This window comes from Theobroma umbraticum, unplaced genomic scaffold (genome assembly GCF_002168275.2).
Source record: "Theobroma umbraticum cultivar Fairchild unplaced genomic scaffold, ASM216827v3 scaffold_12.1, whole genome shotgun sequence".
NCBI lineage: Eukaryota > Viridiplantae > Streptophyta > Magnoliopsida > Malvales > Malvaceae > Theobroma > Theobroma umbraticum.
In genome coordinates, this window is record NW_018397269.1 from 1,665,769 (window position 1) to 1,671,848 (window position 6,080).

At 28.8% G+C, this 6,080-nt stretch overlaps 1 long non-coding RNA gene across 2 annotated transcripts; it reads left to right on the top strand.

Annotated features, from left to right (window-relative positions):
- Window positions 1–1,897: 1,897 nt before the first annotated feature.
- Window positions 1,898–3,079, top strand: LOC110425978 (uncharacterized). Of its 2 annotated transcripts, none has more exons than XR_002446088.1 (2): window positions 1,898–2,703; window positions 2,811–3,079. It is a non-coding gene; the product is annotated as an uncharacterized LOC110425978 (long non-coding RNA). The 2 variants fall into 2 exon arrangements; XR_002446089.1 differs by having other exon boundaries at window positions 2,870–3,079.
- Window positions 3,080–6,080: the final 3,001 nt, after the last annotated feature.

Consider the following 6,080-nt stretch of genomic DNA (forward strand, 5'->3'; position numbering starts at 1 on the left):
GTGGCAGATGCTAAGGTTATAAATTCAATTGTCATGGTGGAGTCCACTTAACAAGATTGTTTCTTAGAACCCAAAGAAACAACACTCCCACCAATTGTAAAATCCAACCAGTCGTAGAGGTATGATCCATTTTATTCGAGTTTTAACTAGTATCTTTATACCCTTCTAAAATCAAAGGAAAACCTAAATAACAAATGCCATAATTCATTGTATTCTTTAAGTACCTTAGAACTCTATGAACAACATACAAATGTTCTTTACTTGGATTATTTGTAAACCGACTTAGCATCCCACCCATAAATATAATATTTGGCTTTGTATACATCATTGCATACATTAGGCATCCAATCATCCTTGCATATTCATTTTGTGCTATTGGCTTTTCTTCGTTGAGTATTAACCTTATATTAGAATCATAAGGTATAAACATTGACATACAATCTGACTTACCATACTTTATATCTCCATAAAGAATTTTTTTGAGTACAGGATAAAATATTACAGATTCCAAATGCATATATGTATGTATATCTCCAAACCTTAATTACTCCACTTTATTACTTAGAATTTTCATTTCTTGAATAAGCACAAATTAATATTTAAAAGCATTAAAATATAACAAAATGGTAATATTTCACTTCATGATGTGAAGGGTGCTACAAGACATACAATTATTATTGAGTGAGAGTTCAATTAGAAAATGAGATTTGCTTCCCATAGGGTATATTGTTATCGTATAATTCGCAAAATTTTAATTTTTTCATTATTTAACTCTTTTTAGGCATGTTAAAGTGTTGTGTCATGAATTCTACATTAGTAAGAGATAAAATAGATCTTGGTATATAAATATTGATTTTCCACCACTTATTAAGCATAGTTTTTGAATTAAGAACGTGGATTCATGATTTATAGACTTACTTAAGCTCTATTTTTAAAATTTAAAGCCACATGAGGTTGACCGTAAGTTTCAATCCCTGACATCGAGCTAGACCTCACTAGTGTGGCAGTTGCATTATGCTACAATATATTAGTAACTAATATTTAGGATTTTGGTCTAATAGTTTATATAATTATATTATTATTATGTACAAAAATACGAACTCCAAAGGCACAAATAGCAATATATATATATATATATATATATATATATATATATACCTTTGATAATTTATTAAATTAACCATTTTGTTCTTCAATATTGATATTTTATTAAATTAAAATATTAACTAATTTTATTTATTTCCTTTTTATTATTAATTAAAATTCTTATAAAAGTAAAATTTCCATAATTGAGAACTTTTTATTGTATTAAATATTAACTAATTTTTTATTTTTTATCAACATTGAAATACTCATTAAAGTAAACTTTCCTTAATTGATAAAATTTTTATTGAATTGAATAATGCCTAATTTTATCTATTTGTTTACTTATAACCACTGAATTATTTATTAAAGTAAATATTCCTTAAAATATAAGTTTAGCTATAGTAGAAGCGAGAACTTTCAATGCATTAGCCATAATTAACTTGTAACACTGTAATCTATAAGCCACAACTATCATGTCGGGGTTCACTTTGGCATGTTGGTGATTATATCAAGTTATCAAGGTGAAAACTAAGTATTCACCCATATATAATTAGTTAATTACTATAGTTTAGGAAAACAGAAGTAAATAATAACAATTATAAAAGTTAAATATTTTTTATTAAATCAGAACATCCTTATTAAAGAAAAATATTGAGTAATTAAAGTAAATAATTATACATTTCCTTATTAAGGTTGAATTCCTTATTAAAGTAATAAGGAATTTTCATAGTTTTTACATTTTACTATTTTATAATCTAAACTATATATGATTCTTACCTACATATATGCTCCACATTCAACACATGTACCAGGTATTTTATCAGGATTAAAAGGCATTTTTGAGTTTTTAGTTCTACTTTTCCTCTCTTCCTGATCCCTTTTCCTTTATTGATCCTACTAACCTTTTCATGGTCACACCGGCCCAACTCAGGCATCACAATCCCAAGTCGGCGCTAATCGAAGATGCTACTTCCAAGCTCTTCGGCACGGTCATCATCCTCTCCGAGATCTGCACGGATATGTGATCGCAGTGCTTTTGTTTTTCTTTCAGTTCATAAAATAGTGAATTTTTTTAAAGGTAATTGAGGTTATGATTGATGGGTTTTTGTTATCTTGGACTAATGATTAATGGGTTCTCTCTGGTTTTTTTTGTCTAAATTAGTTGTAGCATATTCTTATAGTGAGAATCACCTAGTTAAAGTTAGCTAATGAGTGCTATTTTTAAGCTTAATTTATTGCATGAGCATCGTCAGTTCAATCTTTTGGTTCTTTCTACAAATCTTTTGATTGATGATGTTTGGTTATTTTGAGATACTGAATCGCAAGACATGTGATGGGGAAAATGTCAGTTGAGCAATTGTCTGATCTGATGTTGTTCTACTACATGATGGGGCCGAAATGTTCAGAAGCTTTGGAAAGAAAACTACATGGCAGTGTTAATGACATTAGCGATTGACACTTCGCTCTGCCTGAGCCTGGGGAAACATGCTTTGCTGTCAGTAAAAGGACAGATGTTTGGGAAGGGCTCACAGGAAACCTGGGTTTCACCGCCCCCTGCCTTTCCTCTCTGTTTTGTCTTCTTTGGTTCCTTTCATGTGATATATGGAAAAGATAGTTGTAAGTAACTATTTATCCTTGCCATTAAAGAGGCAATGGTTTTGTTTTCAGCCTCCTCCGGGCTATAAAGACTAGTCTTATTTTGGAAAGTGACTCTATGAATACAGTACTCTGGATTTCTACGCTTTCTGAAACCTCATGGAGGTTCCGGCATATTGTTTCTCAGATTAAATGAATGAGCTCAAAGCTTCTGGATTGGGATATCAAACATATCCCTCGATTGGGTAATGATATGGCCGACAGCCTTGCCAAAGATTGGGTGAGAAGATCAGAGGATTTATTGTATATTTTTCCTGAATGATGCCTACTGTCTTATAAATGTGAGTTATGACTATCTGTTCTTGCTAGTAAAAAACGAAAACAGGAGTTATTGTTACCACTAATTACTGGTTCGTTTATGATTTTGGATGCTAGTAAGATTGATGTGTGATTGTTCAAGAGAGCATATGCTGTATTGCCCTTGCCTTGGCTGTTTCTTTTTTTTTTAAAGCCAAGTTTGTAACTGACCGCTGTTTCAAGTCAGAGTCTTTTAGTAAATTACAAGAACTCTCTGCTTTGATCAATAAAAGTCCTTACTTATTCAAAAAAAAAGAGTAACTATTTATCTACATTCATTTTTGTGCTGGAAACAAGAGCACTGTGTATATTTCTGGCCATAAATATTCTTAATTTTCTAATTACCATATGAATTTCTCATGGCCTCTTAACACTTGAATAGAGGATGTAAAACTGGGATTTTGCATTTTGATATAAAACCACACGACTCAACAATATTTGTCTAAAATATCAGACTTTGGACTTGCTTAATTATGTGAAAGGAAGGAGAGAGTATCATATCTTTGACAGAACCAAGAGGAACTACAGGATAGATGGCTCCATAATTATCCAACAGAAGCTTTGGTGGAGTCTCTTTCAAAGTCTGATGTTTATGGCCTCGGTATGATGGTCCTCGAATTGGTGGAAGGAAAACCATTGATGTTGCAATCTCCCGCACCACACAAGTGAAAGATATTTGCCACACTGGATTTACTGGCAACTCGGATTAGGCTAAGATTTATAGCTCAACGAGATTGTGACATTGGATTTATAATGAAAGAGTAGCGAGAAAGTTGGTTTTGGTTAGTTTGTGGTTATTGGTTGACATAGGATGAGTTACTTGCTTGTCACGTGGCAGTCAAAAGCACCCTTTAGGAACAAATTTTATTTTCATTCTTTACTTTTAAAATTTTACAATAATAAACAAATATCTATTTATATGTGCTATATATTAAAACAAGCGGTGTTTTTGGATAGAGGTATCAATATGGATTGATTCGATCTAAAATATTATAGGTTGCGAAAATATAAATTAGGTTAAATCAGTCTATTTTTTACATGTATCATCAAAATTCTAATCCAACTTATCCTTTGTCAGCCCATCGGTTGGGGTTAGGCTAACTTTTTTCTTTTTTCTAAAAAAATTCACTGTCATGATCTTACCTAATAAACTCTCTATTAATAAAATTGTTTCATAATTTAATTTATAAATTGAATAATAAAAACATGTTATAAATAAATAAATTACACTAAATATAAATAAAAAAATAAATTATATCAAACGTAAATAAAGTTTCAATTGTTAATACAAACTACAATTCCATAAATATAAATATATAACCAAATAAATATAAACTTCAACACTTATTTATATCTTTTCTCAATCTTCATCTTCAAATAAAACATTTAAATCTTATTTAGACAGTAATAATATCTCAAGGTTTGAATCATTATCATTTAATATTCATTGTCATAAAAAAAAAGAGAAATAGTGAATTTCAATTTTAAAGAAAATTATTAATTTAACAAGTAAAGATTAAAAATATTAAAATATATAAAATAAATAATACTATTAGTAACTAAATTATTAATTATATATAATTAAATATATAAAATTATTAAATTAATTAACATTATTAATTTTATGTTTTTCTTCTAACCCACAAGATTAGCTCATAGCAACTTGAGGCAACCCATTGATTAGATGGGCTAGCCCATTTAAACTCAATTTTAATATGGGTCTAAATTTTTCAATCCCAACTCACCTAACTTTCAATAAAGAATGGATCAACCCAATAGGCTAAGTCCATTTTGATAGGTTTAGTCTTAGATGACAATTAGACAACTTTGTTTGCTTGCAAAGCGTGTTTCACATCTAGCAATTTGTTGATTTTTTTTGGTGGCTTATTATTAATTATATTGAGTTTAATTTAGAGATTATATAGGTTTATTTGACATTTGTATGGGTTTAGGTTTGATGATTTTTGGTTGTATAAACTCATTTGGTTTTGGTTTTATAATCTATATCATATGGATATTAATATGACAAGTAATAATTTTTATAAGAAAAAAAAATCATTGATAAAGATTTAGAGGCGAACAAAAAACATACCACTGGTCACCACATTGAACGGTTGCAAAAGTTCTTTAATTATTTAAGAAATTAAAATAAAATTTTATATTTTATTATATTTAATTAAATAAATTTTTATAATAAATAAATAAATTATTATTATTAAAATATTACATGTCAATTTATGGTGATGTTAAAAGGGTGTTGATGTGTGGGTTATGTAATCATGTTATTATATTACGATTTTATTTATTATAATATATTCATATACCATATCAATATAACGTGATATAAAATAATAAATGATATTTTAACTAATAATAGTTGATAAACTGTTAGTTATAAAAATTTATTTTTAAAAAATAAAATAAAATTTTTTATTAAATATAATAAAAGAATAAAAATACATTTAAAATTTTTAAATAATTCATGAGTTTTTAAGTATTAAAAAAGTATAAAACAAAAAAAATTCTTGCTGACATCATGCTCAACAATTTTTCAAATGTTTTGAACATGTATATTCTGAAGTCAAGTCATGAGTTCCAAACTTTTACGGTAGATAGTAAAATATCTGGACCTCTGTTGCAGTTGTGGAAGTTACAATTTCTTTTGTCTTTATTTTTCTACAATTGGAAACTGATTTATCAAATATCTAAAACTAAAAGATGGTGTTTTTGTAAATAGTTTTTCAATAATAATAGTAAATAGATGTTCAATTTGGTATTGGAAACAACAATAATTCAACAACTACTCCCAAGTTTAGGTGATACGATTAGCGACTGTTTATGGCTTGTCAAGTAGGACCGGACCGTTGTATGCACGGTGCAATGACCAAACATATTTCCAACATGGAAGAGTAAGTCAACGAGGAAACTTCGCTGCGAATACTTAGAAACCAAAGCGCGTAAAATGGTCTTTTTCCTTTCTTTCCTTTTCTGTGCTTCTTTTCCTCAGTAGACTTTAGACTTTCCAATTTGCAATCTGCGTT